The sequence below is a fragment of the Electrona antarctica genome (assembly GCF_951216825.1).
Source record: "Electrona antarctica genome assembly, chromosome: 10".
NCBI lineage: Eukaryota > Metazoa > Chordata > Actinopteri > Myctophiformes > Myctophidae > Electrona > Electrona antarctica.
Genome location: NC_136791.1, coordinates 25,399,611 through 25,415,617, shown reverse-complemented (window position 1 = coordinate 25,415,617; position 16,007 = coordinate 25,399,611).

Genomic DNA, 16,007 nt, shown 5'->3' with positions numbered 1-16,007 from the left:
CTGTGACAGACCAGACGACACTCCTATTCTTCACAGGTGTGTGTGTGTGTGTGTGTGTGTGTGTGTGTGTGTGTGTGTGTGTGTGTGTGTGTGTGTGTGTGTGTGTGTGTGTGTGTGTGTGTGTGTGTGTGTGTGTGTGCACGCACGCGTGCGCGTTGATTGGCATTTGTTTGGCTCCCAAGCAGGTGCTTTTATTATTGATTTAATAAACAGAATATTAATGAGGGATAGTTGTATCAACAAGCATTGTGTTGATTTTGAATGTTAGATGTTGTTTGCATATTATATTTGAGTCTGAGATGAGTTGACACATGCCATGAACTAACTGTCAGAGGGGAACAGACAGACTATACCCAGAAGTCAAAGAAAGACACATTAATTTGATCTCATGACATAAAGACAGTCAAAATATATACTGTATAAAGGTAGTGTGTGTGCCACAAGCCCAGTTTGCTCAGCCCTCACAAGCAATATAGCAAAGGTCTGGATTCAGACCAGAATCATGAATGCCTTGTAAAAGCTGTTTTCTGTTTAAAGGGGGGGATATATAAATGGCCCTCCGTCCGAAAAAGAGCCCTTTTGAAGGAGGTTCCAACAAAGCTTGAAAACAACCTTTGTTGAATTGTACTGACCCATAATAATAAGAACCACTTATTTCCGTGCCTAGCCAGTCTTCATGGTTATTTGCTTCCCATATAGCTCAACTATTTGGCATAAAGGATGCTGCTGAACCCGTTTCTTTTTCTCTAATGAGAATTAATGTGTTTCGCTGCTTGGATTAATGTTAACATGAGACAAAACTTGAAAGATTCCATGTGAGGGAGCATGTGACATGCTAAAAGAAAATGTTGGTTTAATAACCGTTTTGGGAAGTCTTGCCGCAGGCAACATATTGCTGCTCAAATGAAAACCATTCCCGCCCCTATCAAAGCAAAGCTCCCCATTAGGCTACACACAGTAAAAAACCTGAGTGTTGATTTGACTCTAAGGGCTATATCTTACACCACCCCTTAGCCCTTATCCCTAAACAAATTCGCCATTTTTTTACTATTTTAAAAAAACCTTTTAAAATAGTTCAAATAGCCGATCTACAAGCTCACAATGTCTCGATGTAGATCGGCTAGTTGAATTAATTTAAAATGTTTTTCGAAATAGTAAAAAATATACGTTTAGGGATATGGGATAAGGGTGGCGCAAGATGAAGCCATTAGAGTGTACAAATGGACCCAAAGAAGGGGTGTGCTGTATGTTGTTACTCAGGGTTTAACAGAGACAGACAGACACGTCATATATCACACAGTCAAAATGACCTGTGTCTTTGGTTTCAGGAGCACTCAGCCAGGCCCTTGAGAGGGGGGCCCACCCTGGGGCCCCAGCGCGCCTCGCTGTGGTATTAGGCCCCTGGTGCGGGAACAGGATATTGCGCTTCCTCTGTACATGAAAAGAATACATCACCTTGGTCTCAACACAGGATGAATTATGCACAGACATGCACGGGGGAAGCAGGGCCCAGTAGTATGAAAATTAAGCTTAAAAGGGGGGAAGTCAATGATGTTAAGATGAGGATTGGTAAGAAATGTAACTATTATGTCTACGCTATGTTCCTAACTATGGCTTTTAAGAACATATTGAGCCTATTAAAGAATGTCAGACCCTGAAAGAAATTAGGGGGCTAGGACTCCCACATATCAATAAAATGGCATTTTTGGTGAAACGAGTACCACTTGAAATGAACACGACAGCACCATTTAACCACTTATACTCTATATACTTGATTTTGTTGACCCCAGGGGTCTGAACATGGCCCCCTCTTTTTTCCCAATACACTAAATCTCTTAGTCGAAAATAGCTGATCCACGGGGCATATATGTTTTTATTTTATTTAAACAACCGCAAGGTTGCCAGTTCGAACCCGGGCTCCCCCAGAGCTAGTGTCTAAGTGTCCTTGAGCAAGACTCTGAACCCCTAATTGCTCCTGATGTGCTGGTTGGTGCCTTGCATGGTTTCCGCTGCCATCGGTGTATGAATGGGTGAATGTAATGCACAATCTATGTGAAGCGCCTTGGATAAAGGCGCTATATAAATGCACCATTTATGCAGTATGTTAAATGATCCAAGCGTACATATTCTTTATCATTATTCTCAAGATTATGAAGTATTAATTTATGTATGCAGCATTTATATAAAACAAAATAAACAATCTATTGTGTGCTGTGTTTTGTCACTATGTAATATGTTGTTTTAAAAATATACATGCTAAAAAATAAATAAAAAGAGTTGAGTAGAGCGGTAATTGTGTTTCAAGGCAGGGCGAGGAGTGGCAACAGATTCTGTGCGGTGCTAAAAATTTAAAGCCTCTATAAAACACGGGGTAATTCAGAACACATCTCACTTGTGCTCAAACACTGAAATGTAATTACAAACAAAAGTATGCTTAATTACTTTTTGGCTTCTTTCTTCTTCATGCTTGCACATTCCTTTCAGTAAAACAATCCCACGCTTATTTGTGAGTTGTGACACACCTATAGTGTAACAAACCCCAAGACCTGAGCATTACATTAAAAAAGAAAAGTTGATTGTGATGGTGTTGATGTGTGCATTTTTGCTATAGTGTATCCTCCCCTCATTGTTAGATGAAGTTAACTTCCTCTAGAAGAGATAAAGGCTACTTGGCAGACACACAGATTGCAGAGCACAATAGGACTCATTTTGTGTACGGGTGGAACTGATTATAATGAAGCAAAGTTCACCAAGTTACCGTAATTATATGAAATAGTGCACTGTCGCCCCACAAGGTTTGGTACATCATCATCGCTCTTGCTCATTCTGCTCACTCTTTCTGCATGTGTGTGTGTGTGTGTGTGTGTGTGTGTGTGTGTGTGTGTGTGTGTGTGTGTGTGTGCGCGCACGCACGCACGCACGCACGCACGCACGCACGCACGCACGCACGCACGCACGCACGCACGCACGCACGCACGCACGCACGCACGTGTGAGTGAGTGTGCGCGCCTGCGCGCACGCGTAGCCTACATTGTATGTGTGCATGCATCTTCACGTGCCAGGAAAATCTGCACTGAAGCAATTTCAAGATAGTATCTGCTGTCTCTCAAGCACAAATATCCATGATTTGTATCATGCGGTGCATTTTACACAAGATAATGTCAGTGAACCACAACACTGCCCCAGACGTCTGAATCTATACATACTGTACACTGCATGTACAGTACTTACATCTGTTACTGCTACAAAATCTTGGCTCTTGGGACAAATTCTGACTAGAACCCCCAGAGGGGTTCCCCTCTACACAGTACCTACCCTGCCAAGAGAAAATATGACCCAAATCATCCCCAAACCATAATCTCAGTACATGCTCGTACGCATGCACGCGTACACACATGTACAGTACTTGAGTAATTGTACTTATTTACTGTGGTGTTATGACAGTTACTTTATGGCAGTGCCAGTGGACATTCTTTCTTTAAGCACAGTAAAGTCACAATACATTAACAAAAGGAAAAATACAAAATTAAAATATATTAAAAACAAATCCATGAACTCCATGAACAACAAATAATAAATGTGTTGGAAAATGAGCAGGAATACGCTAATGCTTTGTGTTTTATACACACAATCTTATGAGAGAAAAGCATGTATTCAAACGAACATTTTACACATGCATTAATATATCAACACAACTTCACAAAGTGAGCACCCCCAGGATTATGAGCCAGTTACCCCATAAGAGAATATTTTTGTTGTTGGATTAGATTTAGTACAGAATGCATTGTTTCTCTCTACAGTTTACTATTGGCGAGAAGATACAGTAACAGTGGAGAGAGTGAAATTATCTGAATACGGTAATCATCCTTATATTGTCTCACTGGGTTAAAGTCTAGCTAGACCGTGAAATGATAGTAAAATTAAACCATTATTCATTTCACTGGGTGACACGTCAAGGACTCCTGGGGGTCCCTGGACCACACATTGAGAAACAATTCTTTAGAAGGCTTAAATCCTCTCAAAGAATGCTGCATGCACATGAGGATGGGCAGTGGGAACTCAAAGCATTCTTTCATCTTATTTCAGAGGATGGACAAGACGATCGTAGACTCATGAAAAGCCCTGAGAAAAAATAAATAAAAATAAGTGAGTCCAGTCTCAACCAAGTGAATCCAATTTGTAAATAATGTGTGAGTTGTTAACAAAATGTTCCATGTGAAAGTCAGTCCTCTCTTTGATCAACATTTCTGTCATTCCTTCATCGGTCATACTTGCTTAAATTCTATTTTTCTTTTCATGCATCTCAAGGTTCAATCTAGATATATGCATGAGAGAACATGTCTGAGCGCCAGCACTGCTACTCTGTTATTTCAATTTCAATTATTTCAGCTCCTCTGCCATTGCAGCTGAGATCAAAGGAAGAGGAGGCTGGTTTGTGTTCAATCTCAGTGGTGTGTATTGACATTTAAGACAGTAACAGATGCATGCTCCAGTGCTTTAGGAGCAGGAATCAATGGGCTTCCTAACTCAAACCTGCAGGAGACGTCCATTTCGCAGAGTGAACAGGCTTCCAGACAAGCATAATGAGAGTGGTTTTGCCATAAAACTTGATTGCTCAAGTCAAAACCTTAATTGGGTCATCTTGTTTTAATAACGGTGGAGTGGAGGAGGTATCCAGGGCACAGTCTTCATTCCGTTTTGTAAGGTATAAGGCCTATCCCTGAGACAAATGGAAAGTTTCTTTAACTATCATTGTGCTAACCCACAGTGGCGTGGCATGTGCGTGCATGCGCACGCACGCACGCACGCACGCACGCACGCACGCACGCACACACGCACGCACGCACGCACGCACGCACGCACGCACACACACCTCTCTCAGAGTCCCTTGCAGCCGTTGTGGGTCACAGTCATGTGAGAGGTGTCTACAGCTGCACTTTGAGGCAGCATGAGAGTGCGATGAGGCTCAGGCATTTATCCTACCCCGTCCTGTCCTTGCACCGTTCACTGTGGAAGCCCCATTCATACATGTACTGAGCCCACACAGGTGCAACCTGTTCTCAACAAACATAGACCTCCATAAAGCAGTTTCACTTTCTCCTATCAAGAGGCACCATCCTTGTTCCCGTGTGACCTGCTTCTTCTCACTGCTCAGTAGACATTACAATAGAGACAAAGGCTCTTCCAAGGTGGAAACGTTCCATGGGAATTATAACAGGAATACACTGGGAATTTATTCTTCATTTATCTTTTGGTTTGGTTCTTGACCTTTACTATTACCCCACTGAGCATTGTTCAGGCTATTAGACGTCTAAAACTGGGTTATAACTGGTCTAAAAGTGAAAAGGTTTTTAGCGGTCTAGGCTCAACAGCTATAAATAGACGCTTAAAAAAACAGCTAAAATGTCTGTATATAGACGGTCTATATATAGACTTAAAATATATAGAGACTTTAACTTTTAGACCACTTATAACCTGGTTTAGACAGACGTCTAATAGCTCAGTGGGACGTATACTGTTAAAGACCTAGGTCCATTCTATACATTCTCAACATCAGTAGTTCTCACACTTTCAAGAGTTTTTCCAAAAAAATCTCAACAATAGCAGATGTACAAGCTTGAGCTTGTAGATCTGTATTTAACAGATCTACAACACACTACTCTAACCAGTGCCCCCCCACTCTAACACTACTCTAACCAGTGCCCCCCCCCCACTCTAACACACTACTCTAACCAGTGCCCCCCCCCACTATAACACACTACTCTAACCAGTGCCCCCCCACTCTTACACACTACTCTAACCAGTGCCCCCCCCACTATAACACACTACTCTAACCAGTGCCCCCCCCCCCACTCTAACACACTACTCTAACCAGTGCCCCCCCACTCTAACACACTACTCTAACCAGTGCCCCCCCCACTATAACACACTACTCTAACCAGTGCCCCCCCACTCTTACACACTACTCTAACCAGTGCCCCCCCACTATAACACACTACTCTAACCAGTGCCCCCCCCCCCACTCTTACACACTACTCTAACCAGTGCCCCCCCCCCACTATAACACACTACTCTAACCATTGCCCCCCCACTCTTACACACTACTCTAACCAGTGCCCCCCCCCCCCACTCTTACACACTACTCTAACCAGTGCCCCCCCACTCTTACACACTACTCTAACCAGTGCCCCCCCCCCCCCACTATAACACACTACTCTAACCAGTGCCCCCCCACTCTAACACACTACTCTAAACAGTGCCCCCCCCCCACTCTAACCAGTGCCCCCCCACTCTAACACACTACTCTAAACAGTGCCCCCCCACTCTTACACACTACTCTAACCAGTGTCCCTCCCAGTGCCCCCCCCACTCTAACACACTACTCTCTAACCAGTGTCCCCCCAGTGCCTCCCCACCCAGTGTCCCTCCAGTGTCCACCCAGTGCCTCCCCAGTGTCCCCCCAGTGTCCCAACAGTGCTTCCCCAGTGTCCCCCCAGTGCCTCCCCAGTGTCCCCTCAGTGCCTCCCCGCATATGTTTATCAATAAATAGACCGCTAATTAATACCTCCCTTGTTGTGCTTCATTCGTACTGCTGTTGTTGCCATGACACCTGAACTCTTCCCCCCAGGGAACAATAAAGGTTTGCCAACATCACAGAAGCTCTGCGTATGAATTGGCCGAGAGCCTTGAACTCATGGGCTCAGGAGTTCCAAACCTTTAAACTCTATCCGAGTGGATCACATTTGGATTTGGGTTGTTAAAGATATTATTTAATTAGTCAAACTTATACTTTTTATTGACATAATGAGACAATTCTATGGTCACAGTATCACACACCCTAGAACGATTTTCTAGGCCTAGGGATTAGAAATGATTAATTCTTCGGCCCAGAAGACAAAGATTCAAGATTCAATCATGTATTACCATATCAATGAAACACTGATTGGAAATGGTCTTGGTGTGAGTACAGACAAACCAATACAAATACACACCCGCATAAATATATAAGAAATAAGTCAATGGTGCATAACAAATCTCAAATCGTCATCAGCTCATGTCCTGAACTGATGAGGATTATGCCTCAGGATACGTACTGTTAAGGAAACAAGTAGCCTACTCCTTGTCCTAATACTTCATAAACCTTTTTCTGAAGGAAGCGGGGGCAAAGAGTGCACTGGCTGGATGAGAGGGGTCCCTGATTATTGACAAACATCCTTAGAAGGCAGGTGATGTCAGATGCTAGACAAATCTTAACCAATGAGTAATATTCATAACATTTATGTGTATGGGGGCGGTTGCAGATCGAGATACTAAATCAACTCACAATATCAAAGGCAGATATTGTATGTCCTTGTCTGCTGATACAGGAAACATTGAAAAAGTGACAGTGTTTGGGCCAGAAAGACACCGTGTTTGTCTTCAAGCTCTTTGTGCGGAGGTGGACAACGTCCTGGTCTACTTAACCGCGTGCCCCGTGTTTTCTCTTTGCAACCGGAGTCCAATATCTTAAGACTGATTGGCCGGCTTCACCGACATGAAGGCTGTTGTGGGTCTGTGATGTATCACCTGTCACCAAATTAACATCCAGACAGCCGCACTAACCATATTAAACCAGAGATCTAACTGGCCACGGCTTTGAACTGACGACGCAGGGCCTGAAAACGGCTACAGTCAATGTGACATCAAAGACATAGCATATGAGCTTCATTAGCGGAGTACACGAAAAGGGTCCGGAGGGAGAAAAAAAATGGAATAACTGCTCTTGCAGTCAGGGGAGGGCCCACAAAATAACACGCACGTTGCACGCCGCATGCGCGCGCACACACTCACACGTACGTACGTGAGTGTCTTCAGTGTGTGCACAGAGGACACTTGTTAGGAGGACTTGCCTCCTATGGTGTTCCCAGTGACCTCCCTGCTCCAAGGTGACCTCTAAAGCAGGCAGGATATGCCTCAAGGTGACTTCCTGGACTGTTTTAGAGCTTTGCACTTCAAGAGAGGCAGGAAATAGCGGAACTGCGGGCGGAGGGGGTGGGAGGCAGGAGAGTTTTTTTGTCAAAGAGACCTCTCTCCACCTCCAGCTAGGCTTATACACCATTTTGGATTACGACACAGTGATTCTCAAACTTTTAATTTGAAAGATCTTTGATATGGACTAGGCCAAATCTCTGGGTCTCCAATCTTGACTGTAAAATCTCCAGTGTTAATGAACTCTTGCAGTGACAGACCTGTAAATGTCCATTCGGTTCATTCGGTTCGGGGTAACTAAATACCCATGGGGACCCCCTGGTACTCCTCTGCCCCATTGTGGGGTCACCGGCCCACACATTGAGAACCAGTGACCACATGAAGCCTTGAATCAAAGGAGAAGACAGTTCTCTCAGGCTTCGTACACACACAAAGAACAACTGTTCTGTGCTCTGTGGATTGACCAAACACTTGTGTTTGATTGCCCTCCTCCCCCCAATCAAACAAGTGTTTGGTCAATCCACGTGACTTCCGGCCATGAAACACAGGCAGAGCACAGAACAGTTGTTCTTTATGTGTGTACGAAGCCTCAGAATGTCTCTTTTCTGTTGTGCCATGTTAGGACTTAACACAATGCACCGGAAGGAAATACAGAATGGAGATCAGCCTTCATCAGCCCTATATGAGACAGACAAAGAAAAACTCACTGCTGGTGGCTCCATCAGCATAAAGTCTGCAAAGTTATGAATGGAAGAGAATCTTTGTGCCAACTGGCTTGAATAGAAATCATCCCCGTTTGTACCCTCTATTGTTGCTGGGTAGATGTTTTCACCCATGTTGTGTGCCTCACGCAAAAGCTAGCTATGCAATTTCACAATGGAAATGTTTGTTTTTGTAAATTGCAGGCTGGTACTGGCAATCATTGGCTCCCACTGTATGATTATCCTATTGAGTGACATGCTTTCCTCCGGGGCAACATGCAAAGGCAATCAGGGAAAATGTGCCTTTGCACCAAAGTTGTTGATGCTAAGCCAAGAAGAATTTCATGCTTTGCGTAACTATTGTTAAACAGCGGAATGCGATCCTTGTTTCAAATTGTTGTGGTGTCCAGTTCCACGGAGGAAGTTCAGGAATTATAGCCATCTGATTTTGCAAGTCTAAGACATTTTTCGCTTTAACCTACACTCAGGCATCCTGCACTCTTCCTCTGAGGTGTCAGTCGTAACAATAAACCGTGGAACAATAAAACGGGAAGTATATTGGGCTTGGTTAACATGTTTGAGAAGCACAGGAGAGAGAGAAAGAGAGAGTGTGAGTGTCGGGTGTGTGTGTGTGTGTGTGTGTGTGTGTGTGTGTGTGTGTGTGTGTGTGTGTGTGGGGAGAGAGAGTGTGTGAGTGAGTGAGTGAGTTACCAGATTGCTTTAGCTGTGCATGCGATGTCTTTGCTAACATCCCAAATACACCTGATGTTGTCTTTGTTGACACCAGTCACAAGGAGGTCCTGATTCTGGAGGTGGGCTGTGTCTTTGATTTGTACATGGACCAGGCATTTCAAGATAAACATTCTAAGTACCAACCATTACTTGGAAGTATAACAAACCTGGGGTATCGCTGTAGATTTGCCATACCGATATTCGGAAGCCTGGGCCATGTGCATAAACTAACCATGAGTGGCCTAAGAATAGCTGGCATGACAAAGAGCAAAGCCAAACAACTTGCCAAATACTGTTCTGTTTCGGCTGTTATAGGCAGTTTGTCTGTGTGGAGGAGGAGGTGCCATGTGTATCCTTAAGTGAACATGAACTGTCAACCCCGTTATATTTGTTTCCTTGTAAAATGTATTGTAATTTGTGGATTCAAGGGGGCCCCCCATGGACTAAACTAAGGTTGAGGAGCCACTGCTCCAGACAGGCAGCGCAGGGGTGAGGTGCTCCTGCATTTGGGAACGTCCAGACGAGAGGCGTGTTGTCAAGAAAACAAGCGTGGAACTTTCTCACACTGTAACCCAGTATTCCCAGGGAAAGGCCTGGAGAGAGGATCATTTCCTCAACAACTGCACCACTTTGCTTCTTCCCCCGGCCTGGCTCCTGAGGAAACAGGGCTTTCTGCAGCCAGCCAGCGGGCTCCTGCAGCCCGAAAACAGGGCCCCTCTCTTCCAGCAGGGGCCCAGGATCTCGGGGATACGGGCGTGAGCCCGGGCAGAGCCACTCAATGGAGCCTCTCATGTATCAGTTACTTAAAGTATCAAACAACATGTAAGAGGCTGGTCGGCTCTGTTTGTTTGACTGTGGTGGACGGAGGTCTTCTGGCCAAACTCAGAAGAGACGATGGGAGAGGAAGGTTCACACAAACACACCGAGAGAGAGAGAGAGAGAGATGACATCAAGAAAGCTGCCTGGGTCGTTTGCAGTACAAGCTCGTTGGCAATACAAGCTCGTTGGCAATACATTTCTGTGTGGTATTATGCTGCCAGTCAACTTCCACCGGTCTGATGAATTGAAAATGGTGGACCCTATTGTAAACAAGTGTAATGATTTATGGTGTCGTCCCACAGTTAACAGTTTTTGCATCGAGTTGTGCTTGAAATCTACTGCAATTCCGCAAACTGTTAATAAATTCTTCAATCAATCGATCAAAGTCACTTCTTCCACCATTTTCATACGTTCTTCTTCATATGATTGGTCCTCACTAATTCTCATAAGATGGCAACCATTTCTGTCATAACTTGCAACATGTTCCTCATTTTGCTGGGGTCCCCCTGGAACCCTTTCAAGGACCGCCCGGGGTCCCCAGACCCCACTTTGACAACCACTGCTCTATACCCCAAGAGTCGGCATGTGTAACCACACTGCAGAGGTTCAGTTGGGTACTTTTCTTTTTACCTTTTCTTTTTTTTCAGTGCACAAGCACTCAAATAGGACATTTTCTTTGGCTTGGACATGCACGTTTCAATGAACACCAGCAGCAGCATAGTATGTCACTGCCAAGTCATGTCACCATTATTGCCAAGAAGGTCAACAAACAATGCAGAGAGCAAGCAAACAGTGACTCCTCCTGACCACCAGGCCAGTGGGCTGGGGAAGGGGGGCAGGTTTTTGTCATGATAATTCAAATGCTGAACTTTTTACATCCATATAGAATGCCAGGAATTTAGGACATAATGGATAAAAGGCTGATTTGCTGAATGTGACATTACTTAAGTTGTCACAATGAGGAGGCGGGATGAACCATAGATGACTATTTTAGTGTTTGCGTCAACATGGCAAACCAGAGGCGTACGTCATGGGTTGGGACATTGAACAGGCTATTCATGCTTTCAAATGTAATATAATTTTTAAACTTTGATAAAAGTCAGACTTTGCCCCCAGAAGGTGCACAGCCACCAAGGCGCCTGCCCAGTGTCATAGACTAGTTGACCTGGTTGCAGATACCAAGGATGTCACCGTTGTCCTGCGGCCGGTATAGGGCCTATACTGCACATGTGTGGTCAAATTGAAGCTACACAGCATGAGAAGCTACAGCGCAGGCACCATCCATGCATGTGTGTCTTTGTTTGGACATTACTTTCAAACATTCTGTTATCAAATAAGTAGGCTTCAGCATACTTTTGTCGGCATGCGCTACAAAAACAGATGTCGGCAATAGTGACTCCAATTTGCGTGAATCGGAGGTCATCAAGATGAAACTGTTTTGGTCCTCGGCTTATAGGACGGATGCTCCCAACCAGCAGGCAGTCCCCATGAAACTGAAAATGTGCCGAGATATTTAGCAGAGATAAGCAGGCCAAAGCCTCTACAATGACAAGTCAAACACATGTACACCTACCGGCACACAATAAAATAAGTGCTTCCGTCGTTTTGTGCTAATGCATAATGGAATATGAGAGACACTTTACAAGATCATTTTTCTGATTATCTCAACCTAAACAATGACAGCAGTGTAACGCTACACCAACATCTGCACATGCTTTCCATGCCTCAGAACCCCACCCCAAGACTCCAGGAGCCGCCTTATTTTCATGGAAAGCAAAGCATCAACGTGATCGGTTTACTAAAACCCAACTCACTGGTTACTAACCTTGACTGCCCCCCAGCCCTTGAAAACATCAGCCGTGCATTGAAATGCCTTGATTGTCCACAGACCGAAGGGCAACTTTTCAAGGGGAGGGGCAGAGGAGGGCCACAAAAGGCCCTCTGTTGCAGCAGGGGAGTGGGGTTACCTGCTCCACTCTCTGCACAAGGGTCCAATTTCACACATCACATGTGCATGCATATACACACACACACACATGCACCATGCACCAATGCATATTGAACTTTACATTTGAAACAAACCTCAAAGTTCTACACTGTAGCGACACACACAGCTACAGTACAGAATAAAAAACATTTGCATAAAAAAAATATGTATATATATATATATATATATATAATAAAAATCAAGGGGGGGGGGGGGGGGGCAATGCAAACCTAGGGGTTAAAACCTGAAGTTTTGGCTCAAGAGGGAGATTGTGAATTCTGTCCGTGAGGAGTTGGGAAACCAGTGCAGTGAGTAGAGAATGAGTATGATCGGATGTGCACACTTTCATCAGCATCCTATAGCAGCGCTGTTCTGGATGTATTGAGTTGTAGTGAGACAGTAGGTGAGTGAGTGGGTGAGTGAGTCAGTTGGTGAGTGCGAGTGAGTGAGTGAGTCAGTTGGTGAGTGTGAGTGAGTCAGTTGGTGAGTGTGAGTGAGTGAGTGAGTGAGTGAGTGAGTGAGTCAGTTGGTGAGTGTGAGTGAGTGAGTGAGTCAGTTGGTGAGAGTGAGTGAGTGAGTGAGTCAGTTGGTGAGTGTGAGTGAGTGAGTCAGTTGGTGAGTGAGTGAGTGAGTGAGTGAGTGAGTGAGTGAGTGAGTGAGTGAATCAGTTGGTGAGTGAGTGAGTGAGTGAGTGAGTGAGTCAGTTGGTGAGTGAGTGAGTGAGTCAGTTGGTGAGTGTGAGTGAGTGAGTGAGTGAGTGAGTGAGTCAGTTGGTGAGTGAGTGAGTGAGTCAGTTGGTGAGTGAGTGAGTGAGTCAGTTGGTGAGTGAGTGAGTGAGTGAGTGAGTGAGTGAGCGAGCGAGTATAGAGGAATGAGGTTTGTATGTCATCCATTCATAATCATAGACACAGCAGGACAAAAAGGCTGTGACCTGACAGTCAGTCACATACAGTATGTGATAATGACAGTGACCTGACAGTCAGTCACGTACAGTATGTGATAATGACAGTGACCTGACAGTCAGTCACATACAGTAAGTGATAATACCACCACAGCTGTGCATGGTGACAGAAGGCCATTGTTCTCACAAGGAAATGACATGAACAGGCTGTTGAAAAGTTTCCTGCAAGTCGTTGCAGGATTCTTCCGTTGTCGCTTTCAGTGTTGTAAACTGTCACACGTTTTCCTCTGACCTGCGTTCACAATTGTGAGACGAAAACAATTCACATGCTGCGGCAAAGGACCTTATCAAGTCATTCTGTTAAGAGAGGAAAACGGGAAAGACTTTGGAGAGATTAAAATGTGTTAAAAACGATGAAGCCAGATTGATATAACTATCAATAAATTCTCTCTCTCTTTCCTTCTTTCTTTTTTTTAAGATATTTTTGTGGCTTTCGCCTTTATTTTAATTTTATAGAGGGATAGGTGTACAGTAGGCTGACATGAAATGGGGAGAGAGACACGCAGTAAAGGCCGTCGGGATCAGGAGTCGAACCCGCGGCACACTGCCAGACTGGATTACCAGCCAAGGTGCCCAGACGGCTACGCCAGCCGCCCTGGGCCAACTATCAATAAATTAATACAATATATGAATGAGTATGATCTGTTCAGTAATATGTGTTGGATGACGACACCCTGAGGGTGGCACATTAGGGTCGGTGAAGGTCAAACGCGTTCTGACAGCGGCGATTATGTGTGTGTTTATAAGTGAAGGGTGTGGTGGGAGAGGAAACAAGCCAGGGGCACTACACTACACTGCATGCAACGCACACGCGCACACACACGCACGCACGCAACGCGCACACCATCAGACATGTCATGTCTCGCACAACAATAGCTTCAAAGGTCAAAGAGCGGTGGTGGAAAGTAACTAAGCACATGTACTCAAGTACTGTATTTAGCTACAATCTTGAGGTACTTTTGCTTTACTTGTGTCATTTTTGTTTTTTCAATACACTGCCAACTAAGCCCTATTTTATAATTTGTCTAAATATTTGGATTATTAATTATTAATAATCCAATTCATTAATTATTAATTAATTATTTATGTTTGAAAGAACTTACCAAATACCAAAGCCACAAATGGGACATTCTGCATAGGTAGCGAGTACCGTACTTCTATTTATTTATTTAAACTTTTGGTACTTTCAAGCATATTCTGATACAAATACCTTTGTACTTTTTCCTCCAGTAACATTTTGAACACCCCAGGCTTTCAGACATGAAAGTTCTCACACACAACAATAGCTTCAAAGTTCAAGTAGCTGAGAGCCAGGAAGCTCCTGGAGCAATGCTTCCCAGACCCAAAAGATCCCCGGCAGGAGTGGAGTCGGGACCTAAACCTACAGAAATACTTTATGAAGCGATCACCCTCTTAAACCACTCTATAATGTGAGGGTGAACGTACTTACTTGCGTAGTTACCCAAAAACCTCCACACATGTGCACACACGCACGCATTAACCACTTCAGTTCAGCCCTTATATACTGTACCTGAACGGCAGATAGCAAACATAGACGACCTACAAGCTCACAACGCATTGAGAATGCGATGCGTTGTGAGCTTGTAATTAAAAAATATATGTTATGTGCTTCACAATGATGTTACACGTGGGAGTTAGCTATAACTTTGTGCAACATGTTAACCTTGAAGCTTGAAGCAGAGGGATAAGATGATACTAACCTGAGATTCAGCTTGAGTCAGAGGGATACTATAGAGCGTCGCAGTCCCGCCCCCTTTCATGACGACGCCAGGCCCAGGAAATAATTCCGAATGCATTTTTCCCATAGACATTTCAAAAAGTATTTATTTAAAGACCTTATAAGCGTCGTACAAAGCCAACTCGAGTTGTGACAAATCATGACAACAAACACAATATTTTGGACCAAACAAATAATTACAAAGAATAAAAACCAAAAAAAGTGTTGTAACCTGCCGTTTTTTTCTTCTTTCTAATTCTTTGTTTGGCCCAAAACATTGTGTTTACTGTCATGATTTCTCACAACTCAAGTTGGCTTTGTACGACGCTTAAGAGGTCTTTAAATAAATACTTTTTGAAATGTCTGAGGAAAATGAACAGGGAATCATTTCCTGGGCCCTGGTAGGGGGCGGGACTGCAATGCTCTATATCTGATCAATTGTGATATCATCCTTTTTATCATTCTCATACTTTATTTTCCTAGACAACTTAAAGGGATATTTCACTTTCAAAAAATCGTTTTGGTCATTTCATCGTCTACTCAGGGCAGCTTATGTGAACATCCCAGACAGTTTTTAAGTTGGTGAAACAAGACGAATTTGCTACAGGAAAAAAACGCCCTGGGCAGCAGTGGCATATCTACAATAAATCCAAATCCATTTCTGCCTGGCCAAAATCCATACACTGAGGACAAAAACCAGACCTGAGAACTATTAGTGGACAGCGGATTGGCTGTTGCGCGTATAGAGCACGACCCTCAATCACCCATTGGAATGCAAATGCATGCCTTTCAGCCTTTGTATCCTACTGTCTGGCATGTATATCTCTTTGAAAACCTTTAGTGCTACCGATTGTGCGCGGGACGACGACAATTAAGACATCTTGCCTGCCCAAAATGTAATTCCTGGAAACGCCACTGCTGGGCAGATTGGGTCTGGCACTCCTCAGTTTGAATTCCGCTCACCACAGAGTTGTGGGTGACCAATCAGAGCCCAATGTTCAAAGTGAGACTTTTTTGCTGTGACGTTTGTAACCGCCCCTTGGAAATAAATCTTAAACAACTTAGTTCCAGACTAATAACTATACAGTGACATTATAGTCT